The sequence below is a fragment of the Pseudorasbora parva genome, chromosome 2 (genome assembly GCF_024679245.1).
Source record: "Pseudorasbora parva isolate DD20220531a chromosome 2, ASM2467924v1, whole genome shotgun sequence".
NCBI lineage: Eukaryota > Metazoa > Chordata > Actinopteri > Cypriniformes > Gobionidae > Pseudorasbora > Pseudorasbora parva.
This window is the reverse complement of record NC_090173.1, coordinates 19,999,193-20,013,741: the sequence shown is the minus strand read 5'-3', so window position 1 is coordinate 20,013,741 and position 14,549 is coordinate 19,999,193. Positions and strand designations below refer to the sequence as shown.

The 14,549-nt window shown below is 39.1% G+C and overlaps 1 long non-coding RNA gene across 2 annotated transcripts; it reads right to left on the bottom strand.

Moving 5' to 3' along the window:
• Window positions 1-1,026: 1,026 nt before the first annotated feature.
• On the bottom strand, window positions 1,027-14,225 carry LOC137093953 (uncharacterized). Of its 2 annotated transcripts, none has more exons than XR_010908577.1 (4): window positions 13,966-14,225; window positions 12,434-12,517; window positions 8,850-8,945; window positions 1,027-2,516 (listed from the first exon to the last, which is right to left on the bottom strand). It is a non-coding gene; the product is annotated as an uncharacterized lncRNA (long non-coding RNA). The 2 variants fall into 2 exon arrangements; XR_010908578.1 differs by lacking the exon at window positions 13,966-14,225 and adding an exon at window positions 12,909-13,152.
• Between the last annotated feature and the right edge of the window lie 324 nt (window positions 14,226-14,549).

The following is a 14,549-nucleotide window of genomic DNA, read 5'->3' as shown; positions in this document are numbered from 1 at the left end:
AGAAAATTCACTCGCTGTTCTTTTGATTCTATATAACTACATTAATTAAATTAATACTGTATTAATAAAATACAGGCTATAGTAATGTATAACGTCCCCAGAGATGTTAAGAGTATTTTTTCTGTTGTTTTCTGTGAGGTTCCTTACTTTTACTCTATCACTTTAACGAGCGGCGTGCTGATTGGCTGTCTGACCTGTCAATCATTCCTGATGACATACAGGTGTAATCTTCCAATCAATTTCAATACTGGACGCCTGTGAAAAGTGGTATTGAAGGGACGTGCTTCTGCAAAGACTGCCTTTTTGTTCTCAACTTGTCTTGTTGTTTTTTTTGGTTTTGATTTAGCTACCTTTTGTATTGTCCTGTTTAACATGTCTTTTTGGGTCTACTCCTTTAATAGAGATTAAAGCAAAGTTCATCTGGATGGAGGAAAAAGAGGTTAGGTAAGATATGTCACGAGACCTACATGGTGCATATTTAGGTTAATGTTGTTTCTGTACCTGAATACCTGAAAATGTGTATTTCAATCGTATCTTTTAAATTGGATTTATCTGTGCAATTTCTAATTTGTTCTTTTTTAATAAAACCTGTTGACTTGTCTTTAATGATCCTTGAAATTTATATTAGTTTAGCTAGTTGTTTTTGCTATGGTATTGTTTAAACAATATGCAAAAGTTCCTAGCCCATTGATCTTTTTCTTTTTTTTCTTTTCCCATGATATTCAGCTACAATTAATTGTTTTACATTATGACTAAATTTGAATGCTATCTATAATTGGATACAAAAGTAGGAACCTATAGGTAGAATCCGAATCATTTAAATTCAAAACATACACAACATAATCACAATACACACCAGATTCACCAACCGCCTCTGCCAGCTCCTTCCAGACTTGGTCCCACCAGTAAGTGTTTACTCACACTAGGTACGCTTGCCTTGTACCGTGCCGGAGCGCGATTGTCCCCCCTTCCTACTCCCCCACGGCCTGCGCTCACACTTGCTTGCATGCAACTTTTAGTTTTGAAGAAGACCGGAAGAAAAGCACGTCCACTAATAGACTGTCTAATGTATTTATCATTTATGGCGGGCAGCGATTTGCACTTGACTGCACTGCACGTATCAGAAGATTATTACGGAGGCAGCTGACTTTGATGGAGGAATTTACATCTTAACCTCGCAAACTACAATAAGCTGGTAACCAGGACTGTTATAAACATAATATTCTTGATTTAATCAAAAAGTGTATCGTAATAAGTCGTAATAATTTGGTGTTTGTTGTCGTAATGATGACAGTTAGTGCACAGCTGGTCCGGACTCAGGCGCAGTTAGCGCTCACACTGCATGCGAACCGCGCTCGGGCCCAAACGAACTGCGCTCAGGCCCACCTCTTCCAAGCGGGCCGGTCAAACGAATCGCCCTCGGGCCCACCTCCTCCAAGCGGGATGGTCAAACGAATCGCGCCATGAAATGGAACAGAGCGCTCACACGTGTCAAACGAACCGGACTTTAAGGGGTTAAACGCGCTCGGGCACGATTCAGAGCACCTATTGTGAGTACACCCTAGGAGACCCAGTACATATATAATGAATGATTGTAAAGGACCGGGTGATTGCCCTTTGCAAGAAGCTTTTCCTCCAGTTGATGTTCCTCTATTTTCCAGTGTTACATGAACGCAATTGGCTAGCATTTGTGCTAGGGTATCTACATAAAGGCGATCTGATTGGCTGACGCCTGTGTTGGTGCTTAAATATTGTAACATTTTTCGACTTCTGCCACTACGTAACCCACAATTCAGTTTGGCAATGCATGAAATGACGTCACTCATTCAAAGTAAATGAGAAGCGTTAATGACGCCCTGTGTGATACAGCCGTAAAGGTTTTTGCATAAGCTTGCCTCGATCTCTAAAGGTGCATTCTTTCCTGAGAGCACACAAAGCAAAATTTCATGATTTCAAGGTTTTCTAAAATTAGCCTTTGTTTGAACTTCGATAAATCATGATTTGTGTGTGAAAAAACAAATAACAATGCAATATATAAAACAATAGTACCCGTCTAGAGCTTAAGATCTAAGGCCACTTCACTGTTACATCCTTTCGTATCTTTAAGTTGAGTGGCTGATGATCTAATGCCAGTTTTCACTGACCTAAACCAACTTGGGTTTTGTGCATTAGATCAAACTCCCTTATGGCTCATGTAAGTGTTCTAGACATTCAAGGTGATCCAAAAAGGGTAGGATGTCTTGGTCAGCTTGGCAAAAGTGAAGATCGTGCTGTCCAGAGTTTCGAAGTGAAATGTCAGTCACTGAAATGTTTTTGTATGGCTTGTTCTCTTGAGAACGCAGTAGTTATAAAGTACCTTGGTCAACACGCATCACATTCTGTCTGTCTGTCGGTGGGACGGGCTTGTCAGGCAGATTTAAGGTGAGGCATAGCCATCTTCTCAGTCTTTAAACTCCACTTCAAATGTAGGTCCAGGAATTCTGCAGCTTTATTGGTCATCAAATCAACACAATCATCTATAGAGTAAAGAGGTAGAGATCATGAGCAATAAGCAATAAGCCTCACCCTAATGTTGTTCCACACCAGTAAGACCTCCGTTCATCTTCAGAACATGATGCAATGCTGAATAAAGTCGTAGTTTTTATTATTTTTGGACCAAAATGTATTGTCGACGCTTCAAAAGAGTCTAACTAACCAACTGATGTCACGTATGGACTACTTTGATGATGTTTTCATTACCTTCTGGACGTGGACAGTATAGTGTGCATTCACTTACATTCAAAGGATGAAAGGCCTAGGACTAAATCTAAAATATCTTAAACTGTGTCCCGAAGATGAACGGAGGTCTTACGGGTATGAAACGACATTGGGGTGAGTCAGTAATGAAAGAAATTTAATTTTTGGGTGAGCTAACCCTTTAAGACCCATTCACACCAAAACAATAAATATCCACCTTATTTTTCACATAAGAGCAAGTGCAGCCATTCATTTTTAATTACAGTAAGCCACTTCCGGCAATCAGTTTTGTGACGACTGTAGTTTTGACTTACTAGCTAACTTTTAAAATGGACTACAGGAAGACTGCCATCCTTTATGCAGTTAGGGGGTGCCATAACGGCTGGTTCAAACGTGTAAAAAGAAAAGTTGAGTCTGCCCACCAGGCATGGAAAACCGCCCCCAAAACATGAGAATTCTTCATTTTAAGCTTAAAGCTAAATGTTTAATATGGCTTGTCAGGCACTTTGACAGGTGCGTGTGCTGATTCATGCAAGATGCGTTTTACGGTGTTATCCTTTTATGATACATTTCCATGTTGCATTTGCATAAACTGTCCTTTTGATTTAGTCATTTTACACCTTTTGCACATAGCATAGTTTGATATATTATCTACATACACTGATCAGGCATAACATTATGATCTAATATTCTGTTGGTCCTCCTTTTGTTGACAAAACACTGATAAAGGTGTGCTGTGGTATCTGGTCATTATCATTATCTCCGAATCTCCATAGATTAACAAATGAATATGAAATTAAGCCGAATGCCACTGTACCATTAAGTCACGTTTAACTGTTGATTGTGCTTCTTTTTATCTTTCTTGGAGCACTTTTAATAGATACTGACCACTGCAGACCGGGAACACCCCACAAGAGCTGCAGTTTTAGAGATGCTCTGACCCAGACGTCTAGCCATCACAATTTGGCCCTTGTCAAATCCATACGCTTGCCCATTTTTCCTGCTTCTAGCACATCAACTCTGAAGACAATGTTCACTTGCTACCTAATATATCCCACCCACTAACAGGTGAAGTGATATAGAGATAATCAGTGTTATTCACTTCACCTGTCAGTGGTAATAATGTTATCCCTGATTGGTGTATGTTTTTCATAGCATTTCATGGTGCGTTGTCAAAATAAAGAATTGTTTTTATAGCCAGCGATAACATCGACTAAATGCACCAACATGCTGTGACTATTCCTAAGTGAGTTGTATAATGCATTTAACATTAACTCTAAATGTTGACTTTTAAATGTAGGTGTCAAGTAGCCTAGCTATTTGCTGTATTTTGATTAATGTTTGTGGTGTGTGCCAGAAATATGTTCAAGGAGACCAAGACGTGCATGCAGCGCATCCTGTTGTTTTTATTTTTCAAAGGCATGACATTTTGTAGTCATTTTGAATGTACACAAAAATAAAAAAATTACATTTTTCAATGATGATTTTGTCCTCCTACTCTTATCTGTATGACGGTAAATGACACAGTAATAAGCTATTTTCCCTGCTGAGGAAAAAAAAAAATCCAAGTGATGGTGGCAGTGCCTTTGTGTCAATAATATCCAACCGTTCATATAAAGTGTCTCTTAAACGCAGCATACAACCAGTTGATGGAAAAGATGTCTCTCCTAGTGTGTGTGTGTGTGTGTGTGTGTTTGTAAACATACATGCTTCCAGTGGGAGTTGGAATGTTTAGGTTGACTGGCTGGGAGAGACAGATGCATTGCCAAAGCAACGGCGCAAAGACAAGTTTAGCGACTGATTCGAAGTGGGGTTTGGCTGAATGCATGTTAAGATGACGTCACAACAACATTTCTAGCCCTAAAATCTGTGACAATTTAATCAGCTGAATGAACTAAACATTTCAAGACTCATACCTGCCAATCCGAAACAGTCACTATGGATGCAGCCGTCATGGACATTTGTATTACTTATAGATGCCTTTTAATTCTTGCCACTATCTCGCTATGTTTTTTTTTCCCATTTGTGTTTTATGATCAAATGTTTTAATAAAACTTTGAAAGCCTAATTGCAGAAGTTATAGTAGGTTAACTAAGGACTAATCAGAAAATAATCAATATATTACGGCCGTTTCACACCGCAAGCGTGAGCAGTGTGTATTTTTTTCGGCGCCCATGTTAATCAATGAGTGCATTCACACCGGGAGAAGGAGGAGCGCATGAGCGTCAAGCAGGAGCGTCGCGTGAGCAGCAGTGAAGCGGGGCTTTCGGCTGCGAGCCTATTTTTGCTGCGCTGCTGACACTCCTGACACTCTATTACATTTACATTTACATTTATGCATTTAGCAGACGCTTTTATCCAAAGCGACTTACAACTCATGAGAACAGGAAGCGATCCGTCAAGAAGAGGCAACGAAACACAAAAAGTGCCCTAAATAATAAGATTTGTACACTGCTCAGAGTAGCAAAGACCAGAAAAGGAAAGAAGAAAGGAGAAATAGAGGGGGAAAGAATTTTATTTTTATTTTTTTAATGTAAGATTAAGTACTCATGGAAGAGATGAGTTTTTACCTGTCTTTTGAATGAAGTGAGTGATTCTGTTGTGCGTATGGAGGACGGAAGATCATTCCACCAACCCGGAACAATGAAAGAAAAAGCTCGAGAGAGGGATTTCATGCCTCTCTGTGATGGTACCACAAGCCTTCGCTCATTAGCTGAGCGAAGGCTTCTGGTGGGTGTGTAGACGCGTAGGAGTGAGTCGAAGTATGCGGGTGCTGCGCTTGTGGAAGATCCATGAGCAAGAGTCAGGGCTTTGAATTTGATCCGGGCAGCGAGTGGTAGCCAATGCAGAGAGATGAATAGAGGTGTGACATGAGCCCTTTTGGGCTCATTGAATACAAGACGTGCTGCAGCGTTCTGGATCATTTGCAGCGGTTTGATTGCACAAGATGGAAGTCCAGCCAGAAGCGCATTGCAATAGTCAAGTCTAGAAATGACCAGGGCTTGGACAAGAAGCTGTGTTGCATGCTCCGTAAGGAACGGTCTGATTTTCCTGATATTGTGCAATGCAAACCTGCATGACCGAGCCGTCTTCGAGATGTGGTCTTTGAAGGACAGCTGGTCATCAAAGATTACTCCAAGATTTCTGACCGACCCCGAAGGAGTAATCAGAGATGAACCTAGCTGGATGGTAAAATCGTGTTGTATGGTGGGGTTAGCAGGGAAAACAAGCAGCTCAGTCTTTGCTAGATTGAGCTGCAGGTATTTTTTCATCCATGCCGAGATGTCCGCCAGACAGCTTGAGATTCGTGCAGCTACTGTGGGATCATCTGGTTGAAATGAGAGGTAGAGCTGTGTCATCAGCATAGCAATGATAAGAGAGACCATGTGCCTGAATGATGGGTCAAGTGATGTAGTGTAAATGGAGAAGAGGTCCAAGCACTGAGCCCTGAGGAACCCCCGTGGTCAGTTGATGTGTTTTGGATACCTCTCCTCTCCAGGCAACCTTAAAAGACCTACCTGTGAGATAGGACTCAAACCAGTGGAGTGGAGTCCCTGTGATGCCCAGTGATGAGAGGGTGGACAGAAGAATCTGATGATTCACAGTGTCAAAGGCAGCAGACAGATCAAGGAGGATTTCACTATTAAAGTGAAAGCACACTTTAAAAGGACAAAATAAATGTGATTTCACACAAAAATTGCCTAAAATGCACACAGGAAGCACGTGTAGTGTATTTGAACAATAACTGGAGTATGTCAGAGAAGAAAACGAAGAATAAAAATCATCTGTAGAAGATTTACCCATTTAAACTTGTTTTAATTATTCAGTTTGGGTGAAAGTATTATAAAAAGTAAAGTAAACTAGCCAGAAAATATAATAATTTATTTTAGTTTAGTATTTAATACTCAGATAGGTATAGGCTCTATCATTGTGGGAGCCGCTGCTGTGACGCTGCACCAACGCTTCCAGTGTGGATACTCTTGCGTGTCTGCAGCTGCAGTCACGGTGTAGTTACGCTGGAGTGCTGCTCACGCTTGCGGTGTGAAACAGGCGTTACTCGACCTGTCCTGGAAACCCCTAACCACTGCACTTTTTCTATACCCCCAAAGATATTCGGGAAAATACACTGATAACGTGTCCTGGGATGGTTTGATTTGTCCTCGGTGCTAGTGATTTTCTGGAATATTTCTTCACATCCCGTAAATACATGATGTAACATGTATTTCATGACACGATGTGACGTTATGTCTCTGCAGCATCTTAACACTTATAGAAACCATGTTTATGCTTTTTCTGATTCGATCATAAACTAGCGCATGCCGTAAAGTTCAGGCATCAGTCCTGCCTTTTGTTCACACAGGCCGTGTTCTGGACTGATCCCAGCAATGTTTTAGGTCAATTCTAGGACATGTCTCACAGTCTCAGCTACAAGGCGTGTTAGGGTGTTTTTACACTGGGGACGATTTGCGGCGGTCCGAGCATGATTGTTCTCGGCTCAGGTTCCACAGTGTTGGTCTGGTTTCACACTCAAAAAAAAAAAAATCCGAAAATCACTTACTGACTTTTTCTTATTGCACCCGAGTCCATGTTCCTTTCACATTCACGTGAATCACTGTTCAAATGCAACTGAACTCTGACCACCTCTCCCATGTAGTCTTTGGTACGGTGCCCCATTGCGTACTAGGGATATTTTCGAATATTATATTAGTTAATTTAATTATAGAATATTGAATAGGTTGTGTGATTATCTAAAAACAAATCCCCATGTTTTCAGTGCTGATGACACGTTCATTTTAGGCTTCTCCTTTTCATATTTTAGACATTAATTCATTAATTAATTAAAAGAAACTATGAAATGTGCTGCGCTGGTGGAAGCAACACAAGACCACGGGACAGTCAAGACTGGCTTCGCGCGGTGTTCAGTCGGCAGCAGTTCAGCGAGCGTTCCTTCAGTGCAGCTCAAGAGTTATGCTTTACATCTCCTCACTTCATTCATTTTCTCTGATCAGATATTTCTCTGATTGTAAAAAGATCAGGAGTAAATGCCTTTCTAAATTCTTTCGATTAATAACCAATCAATCACTCAAACAAATCAATTCTATTGCGATTTTGGGTATGAGCTGATAAATAAATAACAGCTCATATCTGTTGCTTTCGTTGATGTGAACTCCGTTAAATGTGCATATGGGGTGGGAATTGAAGATCAGATTTATATTTATTTTGCAGAGAGGTGTAAGGCAACCTGAATGTTTTTATTTTATTTCATTTATTAGTAGATTGTAGCCCGTTTTGTCTGTGAGCACCGTTGTGAGCAGCATCAGACTCCCTCAATATGTCAAAAATGCCTTTTTACTGTGATGGTGATAGTAAACATTTAAACAACATTGTGATATGCTTGAAGCGTTTTAGTGACTTTATTATAGGCAAGACAAGTGTTGATTCGAGAGGCTAAATTGATCAAACGTGATTGTTAACTCACTGACGGCTGCTTTAAAAAAACAAAAACTTTAATTTAACAAACAAAAACTGCTCCGAACATTTTTCTAAATTATATTTGAAATTAAAAACAACTATTTTAATGGATGCTACAGTGTGTAATCGGGATGATTATACAAAAAAAACAGGCTCCTGTCAGACTCAGACTGAGATTTTTGATAAGCTGTCAGACACGGGCTGGTATAGGGCATAGATTTGAGGCCTGTGCAGAGCTCTGACGAAAAAACACTGCAGGCATATCTAAGGTAAATCTCAACACTATCATCCCTTGTTACTGAACTAATGTAAACATTGTTAACAATGTTAACATTGTAATCGGTTAAATCACATGTGCTGGTTACTTTTCTTCCTGAACAAGTGCGAACCCGAGTGTTGCTTTCACATTCACACGAATCACGGCACAGTTTAAGAGCAACCAAACTCAGGTTGTGGGTTTTTGGGTTCAGTAGCTCAGTGTGCCCCAAGCTCTGTATGACAGCTTTCACATTAGCAATTTTTCATAAGAACCATGCCCATTTCAAACTAAACTGCCAGGGTAAAAACACCCTTAAATGAGGAAAATATCTAAAAAAAAATGCAAATAAAAGCCAGGGTATGCAACAATTCATTAGTCTCACCTCTGTGAATGAAACAATTTGAGGATCTTCACCATGGACGGACAGAGCTTTGGCCATTGAATAGTGGTGACGTTTCTTCCACTGAAAGTTGAATTTCTGGTAAAACATTACAGATCAATATTTTTTTTGCCAGTTCAGAATGAATAAAGGTCACACTTTATATTAGGTGTCTTTAACTACTAAGCACTTGCATAAAAAATATTAGGTACTATGTAATTATTGTGTTTGTGTTGTTTTGCAAATGCTGCTAGTAGAAGTGAGGTTGGATACAGGAAAGTTTAGGGACAGGATTGGTGGTCTGGTTAGGTTTAAGGGTGGGTTAAAGAGTTAGTTCACCCAAAAATTAAATGTATGTCATTAATGACTCACCCTAATGTTGTTCCACACCTGTAAGACCTCCATTCATCTTCAGAACACAGTTAAAGATATTTTATATTTAGTCCGAGAGCGTATCTAGTGTATGCACACTATACTGTCCATGTCCAGAAAGGGAATAAAAACATCATCAAAGTAGTCCATATGGGACATCAGTTAGTTCATTAGAATCTCTTGAAGCATCGAAAATACATTTTGGTCCAAAAATAACAAAAACTACGACTTTACTCAGCATTGTCTTCTCTTCCGCATTTGTTTTCAATCCTCAAATAAAGATTTGAACAGTTATGAATCAGCGTATTGATTAATGATTCGAACCGTGTGTCAAAACTGCTGAAATCATGTGACATTGGCGATCCGTGTCTTTGTTACACTGTAATTATACATGCAAGTACTGAGTAATATTAAGTAAACACATGTACTTACTATAGTTAGGATTTGGCTGGGTTAGGTTTAGGGCTAGTTCCATGTTATTATGCATAATGTATATTTATTACTATCATGAGCATCTGAACCATTGTATGTGGGTGGGACAAGACCCACCAACTTTTTAAGACCAATGATCTTGGACAAATCACTTTTACCGTCTAGACCAGCGTTTCCAAACCGGGGTGCCGTTTGACGTGAGCGGGGTACCGTGTAAAAGGTGCCGGCACGCACTTGCTCCGCAGTTCATCTCACATCTGATGATGCATCTTTAATATGAGTTGTAACTTAAAAATAATGCTTTATGTATGTTTCTGTCGATGGATACATGTGCTGGCATCTAAGTGATACATTGTAACAGTGATGATAATAGAAAAACATGGGCAAAACGGTCTCACTTTTTTCAATGCATGCGAGTGCTGCCGTATCTTCGAATATGAATACGGGTGATGTGTAGTGCCAGAAGACGCAAATGAGAACTTGCACGCACTGTGCGCAATTATTGAGTTCTCTTTGAAGTTTTGGGCTTGAACGGACAAACTCACACAAAAAGTATTTCAACCGGTCCATCTTGATGAGTATCCAAGCAGACATAGTCTGAATATGCCTTAAGAGAACTTTAGACAGTCGAGAAAAACGACGAATATCCTTGCATAATCCATCATTAGGTCTTAAAGGGTTACTTCACCGCTTTTTCATATTAAACTATGTTATTCCCTTAACTAAAACGAGTTGATACATCCCTCTCTCGTCTCAGTGCGTGCACTTAATCTCTCTGACGCGCGGTGATGATCTGATAGCATTTAGCTTAGCCCACTAAGCCCAGTTCATTCACTATGGTACCAAACAGAGATCAAGTTAGAAGCCACCAAACACCTCCATCTTTTCCCCATTTAAATACAGTTACACGAATATTTGAACGATCAAGTATGGTGACAAAATAAAACATGGTACTTCTCTAGTCAGATTAAAAAGGAGAACTATAATGTATGGCGGATTAGCACTTCTGAGAGTACTTCGGCTCGGCGCAGTAAAAAGTCCCGGCTGAAACATCTTTCCTCACACCTCCCCCTCACTCTCTCATTTCTGTCAATAGGGAGATGTGAGGGAAGATGTTTCGGCCGGGACTTTTTACTGCGCCGAGCCGAAGTACTCTCAGAAGTGCTATTCCGCCATACATTACAGTTCTCCTTTTTAATCCGATTAGAAACGCGCCACATTTTATTTTGTCACCATACTTGATCGTTCAAATATTCGTGTAACTGTATTTAAATAGGGAAAGATGGAGGTGTTTGGTACTTCTAACTTGATCTCTGTTTGGTTCCATAGTGAATGAACTGAGCTTAGTGGGCTAAGCTAAATGCTATCAGATCGTCACCGCGTGTCAGAGAGATTAAGTGCACGCACTGAGACGAGAGAGGTATGTATCAACTCGTTTTAGTTAAGGGAATAACATAGTTTAATATGAAAAGGCAGTGAAGTATCCCTTTAAAGGGGCAGTAGCCTTTACTGCTGTCTGTTTAATGTCAAACAAAAGATAAAGAACATCACTCACTGCTCTTGATTGAAAAGATTTTGTAAGTTTAACAAGGATTAATTTTTAATTTAAATAGTTAAATATGCAGTTATTTTACATTTGATTACTTTATTCAATTTATGTACCTAAAAACTAGACCTACCTAAAAATCTCAAATAGCATTATTTTATTAGTATCTTTGCTTGATAGTATTTATTTTTGCTGCTGCTTGTATTTAAGTTATTTTTTCTTATTTTCTTTATTTTTATTAAAAAAGTAGTCCTTTTCCCCTGAACATAGCAAATACCGAATCATACTGAAACCGTGAACCTAAAACCATGATACAAACCGAACCATGAACAATCTGTACCGTTACACCTCTAGTGTAACTTTTGTGAGAGGGTGCCACAAAATATTGAAAATTTTCAAAGGGTGCCATTACTGAAAAAAGGTTGGGAAACACTGGTCTGACTTCTGTGCACCTACCCCTAACCAATAAACACTTTATTATTAAACAGACGTTAGACACTATTTCCACTTCAAAAGTTTTCTTAATTTTTACTGAAAATAAATGCCTTTTCAATCTGAGAAGCGAGTTTGGCAAAAGGCGGATTCAAACCATGCGAAAGGCGGGTCAATTTGCGTCAAAACATCCTGTTATACGTTTTATCTCTACACTATTGTCACTGTAAATGACTTTTGTAATCTTGTTTGGCCCAAACATACAATTATTAAACGATATGGACCATTTGCACTTAATTTAAATTGCATCTACTCGAGTAAAAATTTTAGGAGACCCACTCACCTACCTTTTTTTTCCCCCTTCGGACACCCATGATTACTAGTACTACATGTAACATACATAATTATGTAGCACATGACATTGGAAAATAAAGTGTTATCGACAACAGTGTAATAACAGATGTCATTACACATCCAGGTATGTTTTTTAAATACAAGTTCAATGTAAAACATCCAGGTATGTTTTTTAAATACAAGTTCAATGTAAAACATGTAGTTTCAAAACAAGTGCATTGTATCAAATGATTCATATTAGTAGTAGTTAAAAACACTTAATATAAGTAACACTTTACATTAAACCACACAGTAAATATTAATGTTATTCAAATGATAACTTACACTTTCATATACTTTCCCTTCTGTTATTCTTGTTCATGAACTGCTGATATATTCAACATTAGGCTATATAATGTTAGTTTAGTTAAGTGTTTCTTAATGATAATGAGGGAATGGGTCAGATACACACCCGCCTCGACAGGTCCCCTGCAGCACACGCACACCAGTCTCCAAACTCTTCTCAGAGGCCTCCAGAGACACTCGAATAGCCCACCTGCGATAAGAGCACATATATTTCTATCTGAGCCAACTATTCGATAATAAACATCTCCAAAACAGATTGAACCATCAACTAGACTTAAACTAGGCTATAATCACTTCTGTTTAACGGAATCCATCACTAAAGGGTCGTCGAGTGTTTTGACGCACCCAACTTCAAAGACGTTTGATCGATAACGTCGACAAATCAAAAGATGTTTATGTTGCTCTTAATAGTGTGATTTCACACCATCAACTCTGAAATGGTTATAGTGGACGATACTTTGATAATTTAAGGTATAATTTAAACTCGGAGAATCTTGAGTGCAAAACTGATGGTTAACGTTAGACGAAGGAGAGCGCGGTGTCTCACCGGCGCCGCTCCAGTAAAACAACGCATTTCTTACCTCTGGTGTTGGTTTCCATTCTATTAGTATTTGGTGCGGCGATCATTGTGTCCTTTATAAACTTAATTTGCAACGGCGCCAGGTATAAGCAAACTTTTCGCGGCAGCGTGTGTGTGTGCAACAGCCTAAACGCGCGTCAATTCGAATGGGCGGTCATGACTGTGACTGAAGTGAACTGGGCGTGAATCTTCAGACTCAGAGCACTTGATCTCTATAATGACTGGATTGTCTGTTATGCATAACGTAACAATGTTTTTTGACTGTACGTCAGTGACGCCCTCTGTAGGTAATATTAAGATGGCCGCTGAAACACTTCAGGTGGCAGTTTAGAACGCGATGAGCAATCCAGTCATTATAACAGTTAGAGATCAGTGCTCTGAACAGATTCACCCCCATTTAATCCCTCAGTCACGAGTGACCGTCCCATTCTTCACGCCCATTTTAGCTGTCATATTTGTTTTACAGTCTGACAGTGTCCCATTCGATGACGTTGTGATGTTGCCATGTCTGCTCGAGTAGCATTCTGCATAATGTCACATTCGGCATAGCTGTTTCTCCCTTTACATACAACCAATCAAAAGGCATTTAGCTTATACATCGTCAAAAATCTAAAATGACGGAACGCTAGAAATGTTCACTGGCCGCTACCAATCAATGCAAATACCTAAAGAAACAAGTTTCGTTTGTAAAAGCATATACTTATGGGGGAAAAGTGTTGCTGCTAATTACAGTTTAGGGTTAATTTATCTATAATTTTATTTAGAGAAAAAAAAACTAATTAACAAGGCAATTTTGCGATTCTTTCTTTAAGTTGCTTGAATCTTCTTCCGATAAAGTTATATTTAAACTTATATGCGCTTCTACAATCCAAATGAGAAACAACAATGATTTGTAAATATATTTACATTATTAAGAGGGGGGAAAAAAAGGAAAAATAATATTTAAAAAAACAAGTGATATCCTAAATCTCTGCTAGTTCATGAAGTGCTTACAATGTCAGAATGTTTTTTTAATAAACAACGGGAAAACGTATTAATTATTTTAAAGAAATTCTTACCTTTTAAATTCCAACTACTTTAGTTTAAATTGTGCCAGCTGTTGCAATAAGGAAAGGAATTAACTCCACTCATTTTCTGCCTTTTCTTGTGATTCAAATTATCTCCAGAATCACCAGAAATAAATGGCCTTAATCGGCATTTTATTTTCTTGGTTATTTTTAACAAAAACGTCATTATAATGGTTAAATCTCGTTGTTTATATAAATCCCAGGACTGCGATGAGCACGTTGCCTGTTGCTGAGAAACGGCTGTTCCCGCGCGTTTGAGCGTCTCTTCTTCTTCTTCTTCTTCTTTGAGTTTTTACGGCGGAATTGGCTACCGCCCCCAACTGCTCCGGAGTGTGGATCAGAGAATAGGCTTACATCATACTAAATTTCCCACTCACCCTCCATCTCCCCCACACTCACACATTCCCACACATCTCATCCCTATCCTACTATATCTTCATTGATAACATTCATACTTTTAACCCTCCTCAATTATTTGCTTCATATCCTATCAAAAACCCCAGCTTCTCTTAAGAAATTCATAAGAATTCTCGTCTGTGCCCTTTGCTCTGTAGCCTACTTAATAACTCTTTTAA